Source organism: Anomalospiza imberbis, chromosome 3 (genome assembly GCF_031753505.1).
Source record: "Anomalospiza imberbis isolate Cuckoo-Finch-1a 21T00152 chromosome 3, ASM3175350v1, whole genome shotgun sequence".
In the NCBI taxonomy this organism is placed as follows: Eukaryota; Metazoa; Chordata; class Aves; order Passeriformes; family Viduidae; genus Anomalospiza; species Anomalospiza imberbis.
Window position 1 is genome coordinate 108,031,249 of NC_089683.1, and position 25,678 is coordinate 108,056,926.

Here is a 25,678-nt window from a genome sequence, read left to right on the forward strand (position 1 = left end):
ACACCCGTGAGCCAGATCTGTGTGAGGTTGCAAAGGAGCAAAGCTTTGGCACTTGGGCACACTCCTCTTGATTTCTTTGCTCAGGCCTTTGGTGAGCACAGAATACATCTAGATGGAAAACTTTTGACTATACAGGATCTTTTGGGTCCATTGTCCCCCAGACATGTCAATGGGTGGCCCTCTTGTAATGCCAAATAACAAAGAGCAGCACAAATGACACAAAGAAAACATGGCAAAAGAGGAAGAGAGGCCCAGTGATGAAATCATGTGGTGAGACACCGGCACATTGAGTGAGCTGCACTCCCATAACCTCCAGGCTACATAGGTCTGGGTCTCACATTCTCCTCTTGGTTTATTTAAATTTGATTTATTTCTTTAAATTTCTAAAAATCATCAAAATAAAATATATACAATTAAAAAAATGTCATCAAAATTTCAAGACACAATCCAAACACATTGATTCAAAACTACATCTAAAGATTAGAACATATGTACATCTGTAGCTATGAATACTAAGGCATAAATCTTCTTCTTGAAACACTCTTCAGGCAGGCGGCAGCTTCCTCCTGAGCTTGGAGCAATGAGAGCTCTTCTGGACAGGAGGCAAAGACTTTGTGGGTAAGGGAACTTCTGTAGAGTCCAGAGAAAACTTCTCAGTATGAGACGCACAATGTAACAGAGACAGCAATGGAACCCTAAAGCAGCTTAAGCTACATGTTTCATGGGACACATTTCCTGGAAAGTTCTAAACAGTTGCACAGGGAAACATGCTCCTGCTGGCAGACACTTGGGGCAGGCCAGGGGAAAACCCTGACCCACTTCCACAGAGCTACCACAGGAACAGCCTGGCCCTCTGGGCTGTCCTGGGACAGCAGGGAGCCCAGAGCCCTGTGCCTTCCAGCAACGGCTCAGCTGCACATGCACCCTCCTGCTCCTCTCCCTGCCCCACAGCTGAGCAGCCCTACAGCTCCATAGGGGAACTGGGAGCAGCAGAGCTCATTGCAGGGGGCATGTGCTGGGCACAACCTCTCCCTGGGAATGTGCACAGGTTCGCCAGCCTGGCACCAGACCCTTCCTCCCACCAGAGATTGGCCCAGCTCCCCCCTCACCTCTGTGTGAGGCTGAGCCATGCTTGGACTTCACCTCGTTGTAAATATGGGGCTTCTTCAGGCCCTCCATGCCATGACTAGGAAGGGCGATGGAAAGAGCGGGCGCAGATGCACACCCTTCCTTAGTCTTTTGACATTTTTGGCACAGCTGAGAAGTCAAGTCTGGAGGTGTCCTACTCATCACTTGGTCAGCTTTCTGAAGAACATCCTGCCTTCATGAGCACAAAATGCTGGAGAGGTTCTCCCACACGTGTGGAGGCTTGCTGGCTGCACACTTCTTCAGCTTGGTGCCCATCACCTCGCAGAGGGCAGAGGCAAGCCTGGTGACCACCGTGCGGACGTTGGCGCTTCGGACAGGCAGCTCCTTGTTCTCCAGGAAGGACCAGAGCACGGGCAGGGTGTAGCGCTGGACGACTTCAGGGCTCCTGGCATAAACCCATTCCACAAGCTCTGCTGGGAGAGAGACAGAGCTTCTTACCCAGCAGCCTCAATGCAAACAAGGATCTACCTCTAGTTTTGCTTCCTGGAAGCCTCTCTGGCTAAGATCAGTGAAATAGCACACACAGCCCCATGATCCAGAAAGAGACAAAGCAGCTGATCATCCTTGAAACAGAACCAGCAACTCCTCAGGACTAATTTCTCCAACCAGAGCCTTGTACCTGTGGCAGACTTCATACCTTTACTAAATCATTTCATAATCGGTTTCTGCATGAACAATGTCTGAAATGTCAAATTGCCTTTTATTTCCATTAAGAAGTTGCCTAAACCCACACTGAAGATTTGGAAATGCACCCTAGAGCGGCAATTCAGAGATTTCTAACAAAAGGGATGATTCCATGTTTGTAACTTTGATGTCAAGTGCCAAAAGTCTAATCTGAGTCTTCCCGTTGCTCAGTGGCACACAGCCAAGGGCACTATTAGAACACACTTCAAAACTCCAGCCCACCAGAGATGGCTGCTGCTCGACAGCTGGATTAGAAACATCGGGGACTCCCTGGTGTCTTTGGCAGAATGCTTTTGTGGCTTCCAACACGGAGCTGTTTCAAACTTCAGTGTGTCTTAGATAATTACCCAGACCCCACTGCCATGGCTTTTGGGTATCTTCACGTTTTAATGGCATTTCCCCTCCCAATGTTAATGGCATGTTTTCTTACAATGTGCACTGAAATAGGGGCACAGAGAAAGACAAACGCTACACAGGGGACTTAAATTTAACCAAAACACAAGTGTTTTCTCACATTTTCTCTGAAATCTTCTCTCTGCTCATTTTCTGAACTGAACTATATGCAACACAGACAAAAATTTACTACCAACAGGCTCCTTGCATGGCAGATTTGGCTGAGAGATCAAAACCTGAAATGCTCTGGAGATCATTCTTATTTTCTGGTCCGCCAAAATGTTATGTAGTAGCCATTTATCATTCTCTGCTGGAAGAGACTTCATTTCCTCTATGCTGTTAATCCACCAGCAACTTAATGCAACAATTCAATATTGAAACAGCTCCTGAAAGTACCCAAAACCAATTCTGCTAAGCAGGAAAAGGGTTTTGGTACCCCTTTTAAAATGGGAGTTTATTTGACTTTAAATGTAATTAAAGACATTGGTGACTATGGAACATGAGGTACAGCTGTCTGTTCCTACTAAATATCAGAGAGAACATCTGCCTCTTCTAAAATAGTCCTAATTTATGGTTAATTCCTTTCTTTGAAGAAGAGATGAAAACAACTGCAAAACTAAATTCCCTATTCCTAGAGATCTACCTGATGGAAATGCTCTTTAAAGGGCCTTTGACATTCCTGGTCACTGAACATGCTTTTTGAGATTCATAAGGAAGACACAAAGAGTATGAAACCTTGCATTTCAAGACGCTGGCATAATTAGGAGTGGATTTAGACCCAGTTAAAGCAAGGCTATCAATAGCCTTCTCTACTATATATTGGGATTATCATTTTTCCATTCCTTGGCTACTGCTGACATTGCAAGCTCCTCTGAGGATTCAATTATGAGCTGCATTTGTGGCATTTTGGACAGTCACCATTTTCCCTAAAAGATCACAGATGTCCCTGAGCTGCCAAGAGAGAAACCAGCTGGGGTATTTTTAGCCCTTCCGTTCCTGGAGGTGGGTTCTGAGATGCCCCTGGGAGAGCTCAGCCCCAAGGCCGAGCGCTGCCCCCATCTCAGACGCTGCACAGCTCTACAGCAGCCCGGGAAAACCTGCCAAATACACCTGCCCTGGCTATTGGGCAGGAGAGACAAGCTCAGCACCTCCTGATTTGGAGGAGCTACTCTACTGCCTATTCCCAGGCATTCCCTGTAAATATTCCCTGGTAAAGACCTCTTGGCTTAGAAGGGGAGGCCATACCTGTGATACTCTCTGCGACATCCAGCAGAGCTTGGCCGCTCAGTTGACTCCATTGGTGGCTGAACTCTTTCATCAGTGATACTTTATCTACAAGTGAAACACATGTTTCTGCTCACTTGTCTGAGGTCATAGGAGAAAGGACAGTGAGGAGGCAAAGGGCAGGGGCAACCCCATTTCATAAAAGAAAGTAAATTTCTGCTGATTTTTGAATCCTTTTCATCTTTCCTTCCAGCCTACTTGGCAGGGGTTTTAAATTCCAAAAGAAACCCTCTCCTTTCACATTTGTAAATCTTAACTTGTCTGCTGTACCAGGAGCTTTGTTAAAACAATTCACATCAGGGATCTCAAGAGTTCAGTCACATGTAAGCAGTGAAAAGGTTTTGCATCCCAGAGCCAAAAGGAAGAAACCCATACTTGGGACACAGAAAGGCACTGAGTCAGGCAGTTCATCAGTTCACAGAGCAGCTGAGGAGGAGAAATTGGGAACTCCCCTTGGAGACCTGTCTCTTCAACACTCCATTTTTCAGGCATTTTCAGAGCTGACATAAATCTGTGTGGCAAAGGAATTTAGAGCAGCCCCTGCCCATGTAGTTATTTGCTAGAGCAATCTTGCCCCAGGCAAAACAACATGTGGAACAAGGCATCATTGACAGCTGGATCTAGACCTGCTTGTCATAAAGAAATGAACTTGGTGAATGATAAGTTCCCCTTTGAAAAAAGAAGACAAAGAAGAAAGATGGAAAATAGGCAGCAAATGACTATAATGTAGAGCTTTCCAGGTGGCTGCTCTGCAGAAGCTCTGATGGGCCAGTGCCCCCTTCATGCCAACAGCAAAGCTGTTCTTTTGGGAAGTCAAACGGGGCCCAAGCAAACTCCCAAACCCAGGTGCCTCTGAATTCTAGCAAAGCTGTAGTCCGGGACTTGATCTCCACACAAGCAGCACAGAGCCCACGGCTCTTGGGAATTTTGGGAATTGCTGATCACATTCAAGCCTTTTGGGAGACTGGTGCATAAGGACTGCACCTCCACAGCTTCTGGTGGGTGCCAGCTGGAGCCTTCCACAGGCAACAGCAGCTATCAAGGCACTCAGCGTTCTCTTGTGTCGCAGAGACAGAGACACACTTGAGGAGACATCATGCCAGGGCTCAGCCTCACCTAAATGAGCGATGGTTCCTTCCAGTGCTTTCACAGCTGCAGCATGAACCCCAGGATCCTTTGAGTTCAGGTTCTTTGTTATTCCTTCCACCAAACGGATGATCACCGGGTTCAGGGACTCTTCCAGGAGGCCTATGATTTCTGCCAGCACGTCCAGCGCCTTCTGCTTGACTTTCTTGTGGCGGTCAGATATTCTCAGGACAAAAATAATCAAAAATCTGTGAAGAGAACAAGCAACATGAAAGCTGGAATAAAATGTCCTTGTTTGAAGAGTGGATCTTGCACTCAGTAGTGTAAGAGATGAAAGGGATCCTGTCTCTCAGGTCAGCACTTGGGTGCACAATTTCACTGTTTTCCTGTGGACCACTTACTGGAATGGTTGTGCAACCTCATGCTGCTTGAAAGATTTTCTTCTGTTTTTAGGAGGTTTGGATGGGGACAGAATAGTTCCTATGGTATTTCTCTCCATCTATAAATCATTAAATCAATTCCATTTATTAATGCAAAAGGCTACCTATGCTTAACAAGTATGGAAGCAGATATTTACAATGCCCATTTATCTATACAGTTGCCTCAAGTACTGAGGGCAATGACGCTTTTGCCAAAACTATGGCTGGAGGAGATCTAAGTTTTTTTTTGTTGGTCTCAGAATCCTTGTCTGGAGAAGTGCAGGGCTCTGAACAACTGAGTGTGCTGAGACACACTGAATTACTTTTACTTCTACAGGCTTAGGAAAGGAGCCAAAAGGAAAGGAACAATGAGGATGCCCTACATACTTCGACAATGTTAGTGGAGATGAGCTGGGGGCTGTTTTTGCACAGGTCTAGGAGGAGTGCCACTCCTTCCATCCGTGTCTGAAACCCCTTGGCTTGCAGGAGATTGTAAAGCTTCTGGAGCGGCTCCATTTCTTCCACAGCTGGAGGTAACGTGACCTGGGCTTTTGCACGGTGTAGGAGGCATCCATCAGAGGTAGACTTCACCCTGGAAAACAAAACCAAATTAGAACCTGTTGGTGATAATACCTTCAATTAATTGTGAGCAAAATATCTGGAGGAGCTATCCTAATGATGTGATTTCAAGCTAGAAAATCATGAGGATCTGAAGAACAATGAGGACCTTGTGACAATCATTATGGGAGGCAACCTGCAAGTAACATTCTCCCAGTGCTCACGCAGGAAAACCAAGGATGAGATGCATCTGATCTATCTTCAGGTGGCTTCCAAGGCACACAGGTCACATTGCTTTGTGGGGAAAGAGAGACACTACTTCCAGGTTTAAATGCCTCCTCATATGGGACGTGTCTGTCTTCTAATAAGGAGACTGATCACTCTGGAGAAGTGTCTCTATGACCAGGCATGACAATCTGGAAAAGCAGCTCAGATGCATCTGAACGGATGAACAGGGACATATCTGAAGGGTCCAGAAAATCAGTAACAGAGATAAAAACAGAAGCCAGACATCCCAGAACAATGCTCACATTTCATTTGCTTCCCTAGAGACTTGATCCACAGCTTAACAAGTCCACTGGGAACACTTCTCTTGGATCAACCTGTCTCTTCCATGAGCACAGGAAGGTTCTAGCCATGCCACTGAGGCACGCGGTCACTTTCCTGACACCACTGAGAATGACAGAGCTAAAAAAACCCTCTCTGTTATAAGAGGAGCAAGTAGCTCTGCCATGGGCATGAAGAGACAGCAAGGACCAAATTCCTGTCTTAAATGCTGATTGCAGTACAGGAGGAAATCAACCAAACGTGCTGTCCATCAAGCAACGTATATAAAGAACAGGAATATCAAGACAAAAAGTCCACCTTGAGACACCTGTTGACCACAGTTGCTCAGGAACTGCCTTGCTACTTACTACTCAAACTTGGTACTGTTTGAGGGTAAGAAAACCATGATTCTGCCAGGCCAAACCACATGGATGAGAACTGCATCTTTGTGGAATGGCATCTTGCTTCTAGACTGGGACTTCTCATCAAAACACCCATCTGAAAAAGACTCCACTCAGATGGAAAAAAACCCTGGTTGAATTTACTTGTCCCAAGTCAGGCAGCAGAAACTGGGCCCTCTCCTAGCCTCCACAACGCTGCCCTTGCCACAGCACTGGATCATCTAAGCGGCAACTAATGGGTGTCCTTTTGTCTCTCCATTTATATGGAAAGCGCTCCAGGGACGATGTGTTCAGTGTAATGCAGTTGTGGACATTTTCTATCCTAGAGCATTTGTAGGGAAAGGAAAAAATCTGTGGGCCTGGGCATCTCTGCCAGAAAGATTTTCCTGAGGAAGAGGCATGCAAAGCTTGTCATGTGCTTGGTCACATCTCACAAAAGTGCTCCGTACCGTTTGCTAGAAGGCAGTGTGGCCTGGGGCTTCTTCGAGCCATCGTTGCTCTTCTCCACCGGCTCCTTGACAGCTGGGCATTCGCCCTTCTGGTTTTCCATCCCCTACAAAGACATGAAGAAACCCCATCAATCTTTAGAATATAAAATAGGAAATTCCCATTTTCAAGCAGCAGTTGGAACCAGGATCACTGCTATCAAGGCTTAGGGAAACATTTCCTAACTTACAGAAGGAAACAGACCAGAGATTCAGTGATGCCAACTCTTTGTTTTCAATAGCCCAAGGCAGGTTATGGGTGCTACCATACTGAGCAGCAGTCTAAAATCCCAAATTCTTTAATCTTGAGCATAAATGGGAATAATGCAAACTGGTAGGCAGTGAGTGTTCTTAAAGGAAGCAGCAGAAAAAATTGGTCTCTTTGGGGGTCGGCCCATCGTGCTGGAAGTTGATTTGGTTCTACACTTACTCTCCTTGTGCCTACACAAAGGCACACTCCCTTCTATATTTTCAATAAAAAAGTAAAATGCCCCTCCAAACAAACAAAGGATTTTTTGCTGGATGCTGCTGGATTCACCAAGCTTCTTCCAGCTGCACAGGGCTTGAGTGCAGGGCAGTAGTCCCAAAAGACAGACAGTAATTGTAGCAACTAGGCTTGACTTGGACATCTTTTGTGTATTTGGAAATTTTCTTGGTACTACTATTTCCGGTGCCTTTTGCAAAGACGCCGTTATCTTCAGACTCTGTTACTTCTATTCTCACTTAATTGCTTTACTGGGGGCAGAGCAGGGAGAGCATGGTGGAGGCCTTACTCTTAAATGTAAACCCATGTTCTCTTTTTTCCCTTTCCTCTTTGTGACCGATATTCAAAATCTTCAAAGCCCCACTTTTTCCTGAATAATATCAGTTCCTTTGTGGCCTGCAGATGAACAGGCTGGGGATTTAGAGCTCATTCCCAGGTGCAAAATGATTCAGCCGAAGAGGAATGAGATAAAGACAGATTGGGTATGTTGGATTTCATATTAGCAGTGGCAATACTTGCACAAAGAAGACATTTCTCCTGCCAAGCACTTACTTTCACCTTAAGTCTTCTCAGGATATCTTCCAGGTCACGCATGGAAAGAGAGCGTTCCAAAAGCATTTCAAATTTTTGGTGACTCAGCAACATCTTCACCATCTCCTGTCCATAATGCCTAAGGAAGGATGGAAGGAAGGATGGGAGAAAGGAAGGGAGGAAGGGAGGGAGGAAGGCAGGAAGGAGGGCAGGAAGGAAGGGAATGAAAAAGTGAACAAAGGAAGAGTGTTAACAGAAGAGGCTGATACCTTAAAATCAGTCAGGTGCAATCCTTGCATGAGAAGGCATTACCTACTCAGCAAAGAGGGAGATTTCCCTCCACTTGTCACTGCCGAGTGTTGTCAGGTGAACACAAGAGAGAAGAGAAGAATGTGGGGCCACAGAAAAATACCATCTCACTCTGAAACTGCGGGTGTTCCCAGGGAACAAGCAAAACACATCTGCTTTGCTGTCAGAGTCTATTAGCAGTGTCTTGCTGCCATTGCACAATAATTTGCCTTTCTTTAACTGGCAGGGAAGCCAGGACAAAACTCCTCATGCATCCTGTTGATTCTTCTATTCTATAGGTATGCACAGGGGCAGCTAGTTGCTCTGGCGTTCGTGGCAGCTATTAATGGGAATTTCATCATCAAAGTAAGGGGATTTTGGTGGTTTGGGTTGATTTGGCCACTAGCAAACCACAGTTTTCTTCAAGAAGAAATTTGGAGGCCACTGAGCCACAGATGACAGCATTGCAGAAATCTGCAGAAGGGGTTTAGAAAGACTGAATACATTGGCTAACAAACCCTGAAATATTTCTAGTAAAGTCTTCATGAGAAAGAGATGTTTGGGATCCTTCAGTGATGAACATTAGCCAACACTTTGGCTTTGTGTTGTGCACCTAAGGCCAAAGAAAACTGTTTGACTGGCTCATCGGAGCTCTTTTGGTCTCAGTAAAGGATCCTTCAAGTCACAGGAAGTTGGCAATGCACCTTTTTGCTGGCCAACCTCAGGTTATCCACTCCAGTCATTTCCCCAGGCAACCCAAAGCAGTGGTCACAGCACCAAGGCTGACTGAGCTCAAGAAGCGTTTGGACAATGCTCCCAGGCACGTGGAGTGACTCTTGGGGTGCCCTGCATACGGCCAGGAGCTGGACTGGATGACCCTGACAGGTCCAATCCAACTCAGCATATTCTCCGAGTCTATGCCCCTTAGCCACACAGTGAGGTCACTTATTACTTCCTTTAGTTCCACTCATTTGTGGTTTTACCTTTCTAGCCAGACAGGAAAGGGTTTTCCTGTTTTAGGAGGCGAAATGAAGATCATTACCTTGTGTCCTGGCGACAGTCCTGAGCAAGCACCCCTGCCACGTGTGCCAGCCTCTCAGCCCTGGGTGTGTCTGCGAGCTTTGTGACTCCAATTCTCTCCATCAAGGACAGGAGGAGTTTGGCCGCACACTTCCGCACCTGGGCGTGGCAGCTCCTGGGAAGAAGAGAGCAAACCCTGGGGCACAGGCAGAAGGAGCAACAGCAGCACGGGCCATTGCCAGAGCCTGCTCCCTGTGCTTGCTGGGGGAAGGAGGCCTGGGTTCTCCCTGCAACTTCAGAAAACCTGTAGAAGCTTCTGTCCTCAGATAAACACAAAGCTAGCATTGTACAGCAGGACTGCCTGCAAGGAAGAGGGAGGAATTCAGTCTCCCTGCACTATCTGATGCTCAATTTTGTGCATAGTATGTTCTCTGAGAAAGATTAAAGAAATAGATCCCATATGAATTTTTTACACATTAAAAACCATTCATGCTGACCCATCAGAGGGCACCCACTACACAGAGCTGCAGCAGGATTGAGGCTCTTTCCACCCATTTCCCCCCAAATCTGCAGACCTCTGGAAAAAAACAAATGCAGGGAAAACACGCTGTGGGCTGTGAAGGTGCAGAACATCCAGCAATGCAGCTGGTTTCTTCTGTCGGGCTTGGCAACAGACACATCCGAGTGTTTTTCCCTATTGCAAAGCTGAGGAAAGGGTGGCAGGCATTTTAGCCAGGTTGTCCTGTTCTAGAGAGTGCCTCTTGGGAACTATCAGGCCCAGCACCACCCTTTAAGGCAGGATTTCCTTCAGCTGTCCCATGGCAGCCGGCCTGTGAAGGTGCCTGTAAAGTGATTCATCATCTCCAGGCTAACATGAAACATCAGTTGGAATAGAAAGTAGAGCTCTAAGGCCAGGACAGTGGTACAAGACTCCTTTTGGCAGGAGCCGCACCTGCTGTGCAGGCTGTGCCACACCCAGCACATTCTCCCCCATGTGCTCCACGCGCCAGCAAGCACCCTCCGCCTTTCTCAGGTTAATGGCATCAGGAGGAGACATGGTTTTTCCCAGGGCCTCTGTGGTTAGCGCTGTGAAATATCCAACAGCGCTCACAGCTGCAATTGCACTTGTCCCTCTTCCCACAAAAGCTCAAGGATCTATCCTTGGCCCTTGCAGGCACTTTCACTTCCCCACTGTTCACCACGTCTAGGAAAATCTGACAGACTGAGAGAAGTCCAGGAAGCAGCAGGAAGCTGAGTCAGAGGAGCTTCAGTCTGGATATCAGGAAAAGGCTTTTCACCCAGAGGGTGCTTGGGCACTGGAACAGGCTCCCCAGGGCAGTGGTCACAGCACCAAGCCTGGCAGAGCTGAATGACCATTTGGACAGCCATCTCAGGCACTTGGTGTGACCCTTGGGCTGTTCTGTGCAAAGCCGAGAGCTGGACTTGGCGATCCTGAAGGGCCCCTTCCAACTCCCCATATTCTACAGTTCTGTGATTCTGAGAACTAATAGGCTGCAGGAGGGCAGAAATAGGTGACAAGAGGGAAGAAATGAGGTTGGTCAGAGAATCAAGTCCCTGAGTTCACAGAAGATGCAGGATACAGGAGCCTTCTCTCCCACCATTCCCATTCTCTCTCTCATGCCTTCCCCCTCCCACACGCTAGAAGGTGAGGAATATCACTGAAAGAGGAAGAACCTACTTGACTCCCCTGTCCATGAGAGCAGTCATTGCTCGTGCAGGAGTCACATTCTCCACCATGATCCCCAGGGTCTGACTGGCTGCTTTCTGAACAAACTCTGGGGAGTTCCACACCATCTGGAGAAGGACTGGAGCAACCTCATCCACCTCAGAGTCCATGTCCTTCTTGAAGGTCGCAAAGAACTCTCCCAGAGTGACAATTGCCGAGTAGGACACCTTGGAACGCGGGTTGGTCACCTGGGGAAGTCATGAGGGGAAACACAAGAATCACCTTGAAAAGAAATCAGCTGCCTTCAACAGAAGTCCCAGCAAATGACAACACATCCTGTGGTGTTATATTTTAGTTAAATGGTATGCTCTGTCTCACCCCTCCAAAACGTATGTTTTTTGCCAAGCCCGTGATCCTCCCCTGAAGTCTCATGTGTCTGTAATCCCATTGGCCCAAATCTTGTTCCTCGCCCACTTTGAATTTCCCTGATAAGTGTGCCGGTGGAACAGGATTCTCCCTCTCTTATCTGGCTCTGGTGGCTGGTGCTCTCTCAGCCCCTTTCTCCCCCTCCCCTTTACCCCTCACTCCTCCTTCCCCCCCCCTCCCTCAGAAACCATGCTGCCTCCCAGGGTTCGGACGCCCAATAAACCCTCATCTAATTAGCAGCCTCCGAAGCCGTGTGGAGCCTCGTTGCCTGCCTGCTGCTACCAGTGAACTCACAGCTTAGGAGGCCCACCCCAAACACACCGTGACAACATCCCACTGTGTCCAGAGGAACATAAAAGCACAATAAGAGCACGAGAGCACAAGCACAGAAAGCACATACTCTGGCACCAATTTCTGGCCTCAGACCTGCTTACTGCAGGCTTAAAAAAAAAATATTTACTAAAGTGTTTAACTTAATCCTTCTAAAATGGCCGCTGCTTTGATTTTAGGCCCTTTTACTAGAAAATTAAAACAAGGGCCGCTTTCAAATCATAAAGGCACAAGTCAAAAAGATAAAAGAGTCTGGTGCTTCTGTTCCAGAAAGCAACACCAGCAGTTGAAGCACTCAGCCAGGAAACAGAAAACACAGCCTCAGGTCTGCAGGCTAATTTGCAGAGCTCAATTACAGCTTGGGCAGAGATTGGGATTGTGCTAAATAATGTCATTAGCATCTCAGCATATGCACATTGCAATATAAAGGCACCTCACTTAAAGACAAGTGTCAGATACAGAGCTACATGTACACACAGATCCTACAGATAGCTGACAGATGTTAGAAATAGAAGGTCTAAAACCAGAACTGAAGACGCACCCTGAGCACACATGGGGATGAAGAAGCACATACCTACTCTACACCCCATGTATGAAGTAAGGGGAACAATTCAGAGCAATGTTCTCACCTCGCTGGTAACTGCCATGCAAATTTCCCGAAGTCTAGAAAGCAGGACGGCTGAATGGGACTCGGCCAGCTGTTTGATGTTGAAGAGTCCCTTCTCCTTCAGCTCCCTGCAAGGCAAATAACAGAAAGCTTGCTATTTCTCTCCATCCAAGAACTAGGCAGCACCCTCTGAAATGACAGGCTGGCAGCTCATCCAAACCACGGGAGGTGCTTTTCAAGGAGCACTTAGTGAAATCGTGGAATGCGTTGCCACAGGATGCTGTGGCTGTCAATCGCATACACAAATCCAAGAGGCAAAGAGAGGGGTTTCAGAGACTTCAGAAGACAGGCTTTCTGAAATCTCTGGCACATGCAGTCCCTCTGCCACTGCTTCCTAGAAGCTGTGAGAGCGGGCCATGCTGCTGTTTCTTGTCACCTGCCTGTCCCTGAGACACACTCCCATTGGGCTGTTACTGGGGCATTTTCCTTCTTTGTCAGCCCCAGCAGGCAGTTCAGCAGTGAGAGTCTGCACTGGCCCTCTGGAGCTGAGTTTCCACTCTTCAATCTAGGCCTGAGTGTCACTCACTCCACTGCACCTCACACATTTCCCAAAAAAGCAGCAGGATGTCCCAGAAGATTCCCCCCCTGGGCAAGAACTGTTGAAACTCTGGCTTTTCCCAAAAGCCCCTACCTAAAACAACCCCCACTACAGCAACATGTTATTTAAAAGTTGCAAACAACTCCATCCCCCAGCACGGGCCTTGTGCAGGCCCTCAGGTAGAGGAAGGTCTGTGAGGCATCAGGGCTGCAGCACAGGGCTGGTGACCGATCCCACAGGCACCCTTGGGTGTCATCCTGACACCCCACACCTGCAGAAGCTCTCTGCACCTCACAGGACACCAAAGAGAAATGGGGAAGAGAAAGCAGAAGAGAAAGGGCAGAGCAAAGGCGACTGCACAAGGACATGCATGGTGGCAGATTTTTCATGCTTATCCCTGTGTGAATGGAGGCCTTACCCCTGTGTGAATGAAGCATCCACCAGGGAGTGATCAAAAAGACACCAAAAAGAAAACCCATATCACCTAACATTTGTAGTGTTATCACCTCTGGGCCTCCTTCTGCTTGTGTATAATTTTGGGACACATTGTGAGCATTGGCCAAACATCTCAAGCCCATATGAAGCAGTGAGAAGGAAAAAGTTGAAATCCAAAAGTGCCAGATTCCTAGAGGATTTTCTTTCTTTTTCCTTCTCTTCTGCCATGAGCCCTTCAGGAGTAAGGACAGGCTGAGGGACTTGAAAGCACAACTCAGTCCATTTCTCAGAAAGAGGAACTCCCTGCAGCTGCTGCTGGGTCTCCCGTGCAGGAGGTCCCAGGGAGACCCTGTCACCTGCCACTGCTGTCAGACCAAGGCTCCCAAATCTCTGCACTCAAAACTGCTGCCATCCTGCTTCGGCCCTTCAGCCAGCAAATCATCTCATTCCAGAGCTTTCTCTCTTCCCTCAAGATTTCCTTTGCAGCTCCATGGAGCAGCAGGCAAAGCGAGGAAACAGCACGGACCTGCTGCAGCTGGAGTACTGCTGCAGAGCAAGGCCAAGAAAAGGCTGCTCTCCAACCTTTATCCTCTCACTGCTCTGCAGTGCTTTCACCAGTGCCCTTTGGCCCTCTGGGCTCTCGGGGCTCAGAGGCACTAGCAAGACACGCTTCTAACCTGCCTTAACGCTAAGAGGGACACAGAGTGAATGGGGCCTTTCTTACCAGGCATCGCTGCCGAGCAAGGAGAGTGCCTCCAGCAGGGACTGCTGTGGGTCTGAAGAGGCTGTGTCCTTCTGCCCCTTCCCACGGAGCGGCTCCTCTCGGCGCTCGGCACCAGTGGCCGTCTGCGAGGTTACTGTGAGGAGAGGGTCGGCCATGGGCGCTGCAGCCCCGGGCAAGGCACGCCGCCATGGAGTGGCCTGCAGCCCCATCTCCCAGCCAGGGTTCCGTGTGGCACACACTGGCACTGGGTCAGACAATTCCCTGCTGTCTGGCTCCTGGGGCTCCTTGCTTTCTCCCAGCCTCCCCCAGCTGGGCACAGCTGCAGGCTAAACCTGACAACTGCCCCCACGGCGCCAGCTCCCAAGTGCCACAGGTGCCGCAGCCAGCGGCAGGTTCCTGCAGCCGCAGAGCTCCCGCTCCCTGCCAGACAGTGCCAACAGCAGGACTGGCTACCCCAGGAGGGAACCCCTCAGCTGCCTCTCTTGTCTCAGCGCCCTGATTTCCCCCAGCCCTGAGCACAGGGGCACTCTGCAACTCCCTGAGGAAAGACCTGCAGCTGCCTCATGATGGCACCGAGCCAAGCCGCAACAACCCAGCCCTGCTGGGCCCGGCTCAATCCCCATGGAACAGCTACCAGGGAAAAAGCCATACCTGACCCTTCACACCTGACAGCGCCTCTGTTTCCACTGACTTCAATGTTCTAGACAGCAGGCACTGAGTGCACATACATTTTAGCCTACTGTTGGGAAGGGAGTCGTTTATGGATTCTTTACAAGCATCATGAACCTCTACTCTTACAGAGGTACACACTGGCAGTATTTCAAAGTTGCTGAGGGGAATTGCATGTGTCATCTAATGGATGTGTTTGCCAACTCAGCAGTTTCTAAGCTTTCTCTTGTGGAAAAATGCAATTTCCAGACTAGATAGTTGATAAAAAAGCCTTGCAAATGCACTCTGAGGATAAAAATATGCAAAGACAGATGCATGTTGTTGGCAGATGCACTGTCTTGTTAATCAGTTGACCTGGGTTTGCCTTAATTGAATTTTTTGGTAAGGAAAAACTTTACAAGGTATGAGAAAAATGAGATGATAGATGCATTTCTTATGAAACCCCTTTGTCATCAGAAGCACTGTCAATCAAACGTTTCATGTCGTGCACTCAAAAGCTCATTTTCTAATGTGTAAATGAATCCCTTTGAGCTGTCTAACATGATGGTGTATAAATATTGCACAGAATCTAGATGAACTGCGTTGGGGAAGATGAAATAAGAAAACCTTTTAAATATGATTTCCTCGCAAAAGATTTGGAAAATACAGACATTGAGATGAGAACTAGATTTGAAGTAACAAACTTTGACTACTGAATAACTAGAAAACAATAGTATAGCCAGGCTGAAAGCAATCCCCCTTTCTGATTAAACAATGCCCTTTACCTGCAGATAGGTCCAAGGGTCAAATGGAATGCTCTGTCTCACCCCCCAATGTATGGTTCATCCCACACCTGTAACCCTTCCCTGAAGTATCAGAGATCTGTGACCCCATTGGCCCAAGTCCTGTTCCAGCCCACCTTGAAGCCCCCTGATAAGGTGTGCCCAAGGGAGCGGATGCTCTCTTGGACCTTCCCCTGGGACCCTCACCTGGAACCCTCGCTCCCTCTCTCTCCCTCTCCCTCTCTACCTGGGCCTGCCACGAGTTGCGCCTGGCAACTCCAAGCAGGGCCTTTCCCCCCTTTTAATAAACCACATCTTCTAAGACCTGACTTCAGAGATCTCTCATCCATCCAAACCGTCCTGGAGACCCGCGCTCGCTACAAACTGCTCTAGACTCTAGGGTTTTTGTGCTACCTTGCATGTTCTCACAAAGTATGCAGGAACCATAACATCAAAAATATTTAGATGGCAGCTAATCTGGGTGTCACTGATGTACCCCAGTCACTGACATCAGTGATGGCACTGCAGAAGTGTGTAAGCATGCACATCTAGATTCACAGTGAATGGAGAGCCACGTCAGGCTAGCTCTGGTCAACTCTGAACATGGAAGCAGCATCACTAGAAAAGAGCATTCCAAGTATCATTCCTACCTCCCTTATCTCACCCTACTTGGGATCACAGCACAGGTGGGCTACCCACAAAGGAGAGACAAGAGCCACTAGGGACTATCTGCTGAGTATTTGCTGCAGGCAGCAAACAGCCTGGGAGCAGGAGGCAGCCCCTCCTGGCTGTCATCTGCAACACACAGCCTTTACCACGACTTTATTCCGCTCAAATTTCCAGTGGATCTCTAAGAACCAACTGCTGCAGTGCTACCAACCTGGAGTAACTCAAAAGTAGATTTGCTGTTCATTCTCAGGACAGGCTCTGGACCCAAGATCCCAGCTGTGCTGGCTCAGGCAGGAGGCAGTTTGTGCTCCTTGTGCAAGGACAAACCCCTGCAGGAAAAAGCTGCCAGGGAGCAGGCTTACCTGAGGAGTTGCGTGGGAAGCTGCCATCCCCATGGATGAGAGGCTTATTGGGCAGTAAGGGCACGTTGTCCTGCTTCCTCAAGACCTTCTTCCTCAAGGCACTACCAGAGTGTTTTCTCTGCACTCTAGAAGCTGTGTCATTGACAGGCAGTAGGCTAAAGGCTGCAGACACAAAAGAGGAGCTTATAAGTGGAGGGTGCTGTACAGTTTGGCCATGGAAATGGCCAGGAAACTTGCTGGAGGTGGCTAACATCTCTTTGTTATCCCAAAGAACTTCAAGTATAACAATGATATACCCCTTTATACCAAGTATAACACTAAGATGGGCCGATGATGACAGAATCACAGAATCCAAGAAGAGTTTGGGTTGGAAGGCACCTTCAAGTGCCATTTAGTCCAACCTCTGTGAGCAGGGACATCTTCATCTCCGGCGTTTTCATTAGAAGGAATTGAATTTTGTTTCTTCCAGGTTGCAGCCTGGTGGAAAGGCATTCTTTTGGACTCAGCTTCCCTGGAGGCTGCTCTCCAGAAGAAAGTCTGAAGCCCCAGTGTACTTTGCAAGAGAGAGTTTTCTACTCTGAAAGACTTCAGAGGTGAAGGTGGGAAGCTGATATTCTGCTACTGACTGAGTGAGGCCATGGGCAAGACACTTCATGCCTCTGTATTTTTCTTTGGGAAACAGAAATAAATCCTATGCAAGCTTCCACTCAGATGCAAGCCAAACAGCCCCCCAGTCGGATTGCAGCGATGTGCAAAGGGCAAGCAAGTGGTCAAAAAGGACGACCACAAGTGTAGCCACCACTTACTTGCTTCAGCTGCATCCCCGGCCTCAGGTGTCTCAGGAAGAAGCTGCAAGAAGCTTTCCTTTTGTCTATTTTTCTTCATCTGTTCCACCAAATACTCTATGTCCTCCGGCTCTAAGTTCTCTTCAGCCAACTTCCACAACGCAGCACGGATCTAGTTGCAATGGAAATACATCACAGACTGTAAGCAGAGACACACAAACCAGCCACAACATCTCAGCACGGGCACAGAGTCCATAGAGTGCCATAGGCTTTGATGTAGCTCCATATACATTCCACTAGTTTCAGAGCAATGTCTCCTGTCCTCAGCTTGGCAATTACACACAGTGAGGTGGAACACTTCAGTACCATAACCTTCTACTGCTGCAACTGGAGCCTATGTCAGGAAGCCCTGCTTGAAGCATGAAAAGTCATAGGAGTGCCCCAAGACAGATGAAGGTCTCACATGACCGTGAGCAGGCAGTTCAGTTCCTACAGGCCATGGCAGGAGAATAAAAACCATGTGCAATACCCAGCAAGGAGGAGTAATTAGCTGCTGCTTTACACTCATGGCCGGGAATTGCAGCTGTTTCTCACTTCCTGCCTTCTGAAGGACTCAGCTCTGAAGGACTCTGAAGGACTTGGTCTCTGAGACCACGAGACCAAAAGGAGGAGTCACGTGAAAACAAGTTGCAGAAACACTGATGTTAATGAGCAGAAAACTGGAGAATGAGAGGGCTGAGAGGTACAGCCACAAAGGTAAGCAGGAAAAGTCAAACTCTCCCATTTTATTTGGCAGCCTTGCTTACCCTCAACGTTAGTATCATTGCTTCTCTGCTTTTGAGGGTGCACTTTGCCTACATTCACTGATGTGTGGCTTGCTCTGCCATTCAGAACTTCTCTAAAACAGCCTTTGCACAAAAAGAATGCTTCTGGCATGACCTTAGCACCATCTCCAAACCAGGGACATTTGCACCACTGGAAATAGCCAAGCGATTGCTCTGTCGCTGTCAAATACATTCCCAAGTGAATCCCTATCCCCATCCCCCAGGAGGGGAAGATTATGATTTTCAGTGACATTTTGGGCCAAGTACTAAGTAGCCACTGGAAAGGAAGTCTGCTCATCCCTGTCCTTATTCCTTACCTTTCCAAAGACCTCCCTCAGCTCTTTGTCACTGGTAAGAGCAGGACAGGTGGGATGATCCATCTCCTTGGCCCGGCTCAGTGGGAGGCCTGGTAATGGAAGCAAAGGTTCTTGTACATCTCTGGCAGACTTCAAGCCCCCCAAAATGCCATGCTGGGCAACAGGCCAGATAGGTTCCAGATTGCAGAGCTCCCATAAAACACTGAGATTGGGATTGAGAGCAGCAAGGGACATATGCCTAGACCCTCTCCCAAGGGATGGGCTACTGGCAGCAGCCATGACATTACTCTGTTGGCCAGCAGACTGAAACCTGCTGCATGATGAAGGCCAGAGCCCCTGGACACTGGAGAGCCTCTCTGTTTGATAAAGAAGGGCAGAGATGGAGATTGCTCTTAATAGAGATTCTTATCTGCCCTTATTCAATCTGATTTTAGTAAACATCTTCTTTCCAGGTCCTGATAGAAGCCCTGTGTTCTAAGTCCTGCATGCTTTTAGAGCAACATTTTCTTCTATTTGTTGGAATATTTCAAAGGGCATTAAAAGAAAAGCTTAGTATTGAGGGAGGTTTACCCAAATGTTAACTGTGTTCTTAACACCAGATAATGCATTTTTCCCAATGATTTTCATTCTAACTGTATGAGATGCACCCTCTGTTTCCTCTGCCTGCCCCACAGCTGAGCATCCCTACAGCTACACAGGGCACGAGGAGCAGCACAGCTCATTGCAGGGGGCACATGCTGGGCACAATTGTTCCCTGGCAATGTGCACAGGCTCTCCAGGCTGGCACAAGACCCCTCCTTCCACCAGAGATTGGCCCAGCTCCCCCCTTACCTCTGTGTGAGGCTGAGCCATGCTCACCCTTCACTTTGTCCTCCCTGGCAGTGACCCTGGGCCATCACTGCTCAGTGGCCTCTGCCAGGGCTCCTGTGCCAAAGCCCCCTGAGCCAGCCAGGAGCCAAGACCTCCATTCCCAAGGGCAGGGTTCGGCACATAAGTCTCCAAGCCGGACGGGTCAGCCCGTATCTTTGGGAACAGAGGTATCCCAGGTCCTATCTTGAACCAAGTGCTCTTTCCCTTCTTCCTCTGCATTTCTGTTGTAGGCTTAGAAGAAGCTGCAATGCAGATACAAGAGAAGTGAGTTAATTGAACTCGTGCCTTTACAATCAACCCATCGAATGGGTGAGGAAATAAAAACATATTTTAGTTACTGAAAAGATCGGTTGGTTTTTTATTTTTCACGAAACTAGCATCTGTTTAATTTCTCCGAACAATATGGAGCTGGCAAGCCGGGAGAGATGGGTTCAACTACTTCATGTGTTGCCTGTTGCCTCCCCACTACTACAGGATCCCTTTCCTTCCAAACAGTTGGAAATTCACTGTGGTCTCTAGAATGCAATTCTGTCTAGGAAGTAATTGTTTGCAAAAGGATTTTCAAGGCCTTTGTTTCTGTAGGTCCCACTCAATTCTAGGTTGGGTTTTGCACTTTTGGGATTTTTATATTACTCTTCTCAACAGAGGACGTGCTGGGACACAAACAAAGGCACCATGTGTTAGACGCAAAAGAAGCTTTGCGTTCTCATTTAGATGTGCCCAGTATTCAGCGAGCCTGTATTTGTAGGGAACAAAGCAGTCACCCAAAAGTTCTGCTTTTGCTCTACTTAACTGATACAGGGCTTTATTCCCTGCTTTCTTTTCAGCAGAGACACCCAAACCCAACATAAGCATGACCCGCCACAAAACATTTCTGATCTTGGCTAATACTGTCAATTCAAAATTTTCTCAGTGGAAAGACCAGAGGGCAGGTCATTCTGAAATACTCTCCTAGAGATGTTAGAAGTAAGAGAACTAATTCTTCACATGGCTTCCCAGAGGATAGAATCATATGGCAGCCAAGCAATATGAGTGTCTTAAAACTGGATTTCTTCACCCTGTAGAATGCTGGGGTCAGTAATGAAAGTGAGACAGGTAAGGTTTAATGAGATAGGTCATTTCTAGTCCACACTTAATCTAGCAAAAATGTCACCTTACTTACTGAGCAGTACTACACTCTAGCTGCATTAGGCATTCCAGATGCATATCAGCAATTAAAGAGTCATTCCAAATTGACTGTGCCCAGGATTTGGCAGAACTAACCCGGAGCAAAGGGACCAGGGGATCTGATCCTTTTTTCTGCATCAGCAGAATTATTTCTTCAAGTCTCACCTCTCCTACCATTACCCACCCAGAGATGGCAAACAAACAACAACAGTGGCATTGAGGCTTTCCACTTGAAAGCATTGGCTGACCCGGATGCACCAGAGGCTGCATTTTGTCTGGTAAAGGGCTGCTTGTCAACGATCAGGCACGGCAGGGAGGGAGGACAAGGCAGAAGGCATCTCCTCCCCCAGCCTCAGCCTGCAACACTGACACAGGCAGAGAGATCGGGAAGAGATTTGTCATCGTGAACCTGCCATAGGTGGCATTGGGCTTTTGCTGTCAGAGGGTGACAAACTCAGACCCTGCATAGGCCGCATCCATTTGGCAGTCTCCTTCTCCTTCACTGGAAAATTCCAAAGGACTTTCTTTCATAGGAGGTTTCCCTATTTCTGCCAGGGCAAAACCAGGCAATGTCCATGAATCTCCTTCAGACCTCAAAGGGTTCAGCTCAGAAACTGCCCCGAGGAAAGGTTTTCTCCTCCAAGGGCAGGAGGAAGGAGTTGGAACAGTTGCCCAGAAGCTGATGAAGTCTAGAAATAGCAGTAGACACCTTGGCTTACCTCATCTCCCGGGACTCCAGGAAATCCAGCTGCGGAGAGCTTGGCGGGGACCCTGCAGCACTGCCCTCAGGGGGACTTCCTGCCCTGCTTATAGGGGGGATCAAAGGCAGTCCCAATGACCCCTTCTTCATATCCCCACCGATGGAATACAGCATACTCTGGAAAGAGCAGAACACAGTGCTCAGATCAAGCATCCAGTCTGGCCCCCATTCCGGCCTCAAGACACTTAGCTATGCACTTGATTGGGACTTGGAAGGAAAGGTCAGACTTATGGAGCATCATGGACTAGGGCAGGGAAAGGTGACCAAGGAAAAGGAAGTGGGTGAGGGAGAGACCATGTCCCAGATTTGCCACATCTCCCCTTCTGCTCAGTTCTCTGCAAGTGTGGCTGCATTCCCAGCAAGCATGCACATACTTCCTATCAGGATGTTTTGGGTTGCCACTGCCTCCACTGGCCTTTTGGATGGCAGAGGAGTGGGTTAAAGATCACTATTCTCTCCTGCCCCTAAAGTGCCTAACAGCCAGGGCGGATCTCCAGTCAATGCCCACAAAGCCATTCTGCAGGATGTCAAAACCTGCTTTTCTCAAGCCCCTCATTTCTTCTGCTTCTGCCCTTCCCTCCTACAGTTCCCCAGCAGCTTTTGAGCCCAGATGCTGCTGAGCTCTCGGGATGCTCGCTGCTCTCCAGCTCCCACACATCCATCATCTCAGGCTCACTGGCATTTAGGAAGTTCAGCAGAGCTCCCTGCCCTGCTGCTCTTTGGAAGAGCTCTGCCTGCTTAAGTTCCTCCAGGGCCCCCATGCCATGGCCAGCAAGGGGGGTGGAGGCAGCGAGGGCAGATGCACACCCTTCCTTCATATCCCATCATTTCTGGCAGAGCTGAAGAGCCAAATCTGAATCTGTTCAAACTTCATTGAAAGGCTCAGTTCGTGTCAGAGATACACTGGGCCCTATCTCAGCAAGGCTGAAATCAAGTATTAAAGCTTTTGACTGGACTTTTTTTTCCAAAGTGGTTCTTCATCAGCCTCCTCCTGCACCTCACCTCAAACCCAGAACAAGTGCAGGTCCTGGCCCTGCTGCAAAGGCAACTGTGGGTCTGGGCTCTGGGCTGCTCTCCCCATGGCCACCTCCCACCACTTCCCTCTGGACAAAGCCATGCCAGAGCTCACAGCTGCCCAGAAGCTGATGAAGTCTAGAAATAGCAGCAGCGACAACTGTGCAGAGGGTGTGCTTCTCACAACTCAGAAGCTGCGACAACCTGGAAGTGACTTTGCTGGACTGCCTGTTCCAGCAAACACCTTTTTCCTTCCAAATCAGACACAGCTGACAGAAAACACCACCAAGACATAGAGATGGTTCACAGATACCCATAGTTTACTAAATCTAGAAGGATAGCTTCTCCTGATTGGACAAATGTAGCAGCCGTGACTGCATGTTGGTGTTTTCTCAGCCATAAGACTGAAGAGGAACCACGACAGGGCCCAGAAACCATTCAAGGACCTCTCCTGCTATTGATCTACGCTGGGGATGTGAAGTCTGCACTACACATCCATTGCAAAGACAGTGTGAAGGGCAGTGTCCAGCTGAGCTTTTCCTCAACTCAGCTGCTTCCCTAGGATCACACCACAGGAAAAGGTCTCCAAGCTCAGCCTACAGCAAATAAACTGAAAATCTACTACACAGGTCTTAGCTTGGCCTTCTTACCTCATAACTTTTTCCTTCTGATCTCTGCTCTTGGTGTTTTCTACTCTCATCATCATAGCCAGTGACATTTTTCTTGTTCTCTTTCTCCACGCTGTACATTTCATTTGTGGTAGAAGCAGTAGAGCTCTTCCGGATGGGAGACAAAGGCTTGGTGGGAAGCAGCAAAGCGGTACATGGCCGGAAAGACTTGGAAAAAATGAACCTGTTCTCGCCTGCAAAGTGGAAGAATTTTCATTGCACCACCAGAGCACACTCCCAGTGAGTGGGCTGCGGGAGAGTCCGCTGAGCCCATCAAGGAATTGAAATTAATTTAAAGAAATTTTGAAAAGCGTGGGCTTTAACCAAGCTTTCCAGATGTCACCTCTGAGTCCAGATTACAACAGTCATTTTAGGACAGACATCTCCTGTACCTACCTGCATCTTCTGTGTTCTTGTCTTTGCTTCTGCTGCTGGATCTTGGCCTTGAGAAAATGGAGCACAAAAGAACACATGAGGAGGTAGAAAGAGAAGGGACGGAATGGGTGCTGCATGAAAGGAGGCAAACCTGCTTAGCATGGTCACTCTGATGAAGGAGGAAATGCAACACATAAACCCAACAAAATACAAAGCAGATTAGTTATCCTTAGGCTTTCTGTTGCTGCTGTCACACAGAGCTGGCTAACTCTGGCTGAAACACAGCAGTCATTCTTCAACTTGCATCTCAACTCCCCAACTCGGCTGCCTCTCCTTTTGGAGCCAAGTGGCTCCTACAGCCTCTCTGAAGCAACAAGAGCTGCTGAGCTGAGACACGAGTCTGTATGCAGGGCAGCTACTTTTGTACTGCTGTCGGAGCTTGACTTTGCCTGCTCGTGCCTTACCCTGGTGACAGCTTTGTGCTACATGTGTTCAGAGCACTGCTGTCTCCTGAGAATAATATTACACCTCCTGGCTCTTTCCGGAATCAAAAGGGTTTTTCCAACTCAGCTGCTAGGGAAGGATATTCAGATTGCACTTTAAAAGCTCTACTGAAGAGTTTCAATTGGAATGATACTGCTGTGACTCCGTCTTTATTGTTGCCATTGGCTTAAGATTGACAGCTACACTTTCTCACACATATACAAGCCAAGAACGTTCCATTGGGTACAGTCCTATGCCTCTTTCTAGCACCTTGCCCTATTTGATTTTAAGCCCAGAACTAAATATTAAATATCAATCGGATTAGACATCTATACCCCAAAATTTATAGGGGATCTCATTTCACAGTGGAGGCCCAGGCACAGTGATGGGATGTACGCCTGATGATTACAGAAGCAGCACCTGAATTTGCAGACAACTCTCCAGTAGCCAGTATTTGCCCAAGCATATTCTCCTGGTTGCAGAAGTTGACAGTCAAGGATCACAGGATTCCAAGATCTGCATGATCCACACCCATGCAATACAGTTGCCAAATGACACCACAACCAACAGAGAGGGAATCAATAGCCAAGTGCAGCAGAGGACCCATCTTGAGGTGCTTTTAAACCCTGTCTCCTCTTCCCCACCACCACCTCTGCTCTTGGGGCGTTGGTGCTGGGTTTGACATCATGCTGGATCATCATGGATGGGCAAAATGGTGAATACACACAGGTTTGCCTACATACATCGGACAGCTGACAGTGCGAAAAACCTCATGAGCTGGGAAGAGTGAGGTGAACAGCACACTGGAGCAGCAGACACCTTGGCTTACCTCATCTCCCGGGACTCCTGGAAATCCAGCTGCAGAGAGCTTGGCAGGGACCCTGCCACACTGCCCACAGGGGGACTTCCTGCCCTGCGTATAGGGGGGATCAAAGGCAGTCCCAATGACCCCTTCTTCATATCCCCACCGATGGAATACAGCATACCCGGGAAAGAGCAGAACACAGTGCTCAGATCAAGCATCCAGCCTTGCCCTCATTCATGCCTCAAGACCTTTAAATATGCTCTCAACTGGGAACTGGTAGGATGGAGCTTGGATGGTGGATGATGGAGCTTGGATGGAGCTCCTGAATGTGGAGCTTGGACCCGGATGGGGAATGGAAAGGGAGGTGATGAGTGATAGACCATGTCCCACATTTTCCACCTCTCCCCTCATGCTCAGTTTTCTGCAAGTGTGGCTGTATTCCCTGCAGGCATCCACATGTTGGGCATCAAGATGTTCTGGGGTGCCACTGCCTCCACTGGCCTTTTGGATGGCAGAGGAGTGGGTTCAGAATACAATTCTCTCCCTGCCCCCAAATGCCTAACCGCCAGGGCGGATCTCCAGCCAATTCCCACAAAGCCATTCTGCAGCATGATGAAACCTGCTTTCCTCAAGCCCCTCATTTCTTCTGCTGCTGCTGCCCTTCCCTCCTACAGTTCCCAAACAGCTTTTGAGCCCAGATGCTGCTGAGCTCTCGGGATGCTCGCTGCTCTCCAGCTCCCACACATCCATCATCTCAGGCTCACTGGCATTTAGGAAGTTCAGCAGAGCTCCCTGCCCTGCTGCTCTTTGGAAGAGCTCTGCCTGCTTAAGTTCCTCCAGGGCCCCCATGCCATGGCCAGCAAGGGGGGTGGAGGCAGCGAGGGCAGATGCAGGCCCTTCCCTCATATCCCATCATTTCTGGCAAAGCAAAAGAGCCAAATCTGGACCTGTTTGAATTTCAGTGAACTTCAATTTCCTGGCATGGAAAAGGTCTCAGAGCTCTGTCTACAGCAC

At 48.4% G+C, this 25,678-nt stretch overlaps 1 long non-coding RNA gene and 1 pseudogene across 1 annotated transcript; both read right to left on the reverse strand.

The window, feature by feature from the left end:
* Positions 1–701: 701 nt before the first annotated feature.
* On the reverse strand, positions 702–24,906 carry LOC137471781 (uncharacterized). The gene is made up of 4 exons (XR_010997842.1): positions 24,689–24,906; positions 23,398–23,444; positions 19,226–19,634; positions 702–980 (listed from the first exon to the last, which is right to left on the reverse strand). It is a non-coding gene; the product is annotated as an uncharacterized lncRNA (long non-coding RNA).
* On the reverse strand, positions 1,132–8,416 carry LOC137471778 (TOG array regulator of axonemal microtubules protein 2-like; annotated as a pseudogene).
* Positions 24,907–25,678: the final 772 nt, after the last annotated feature.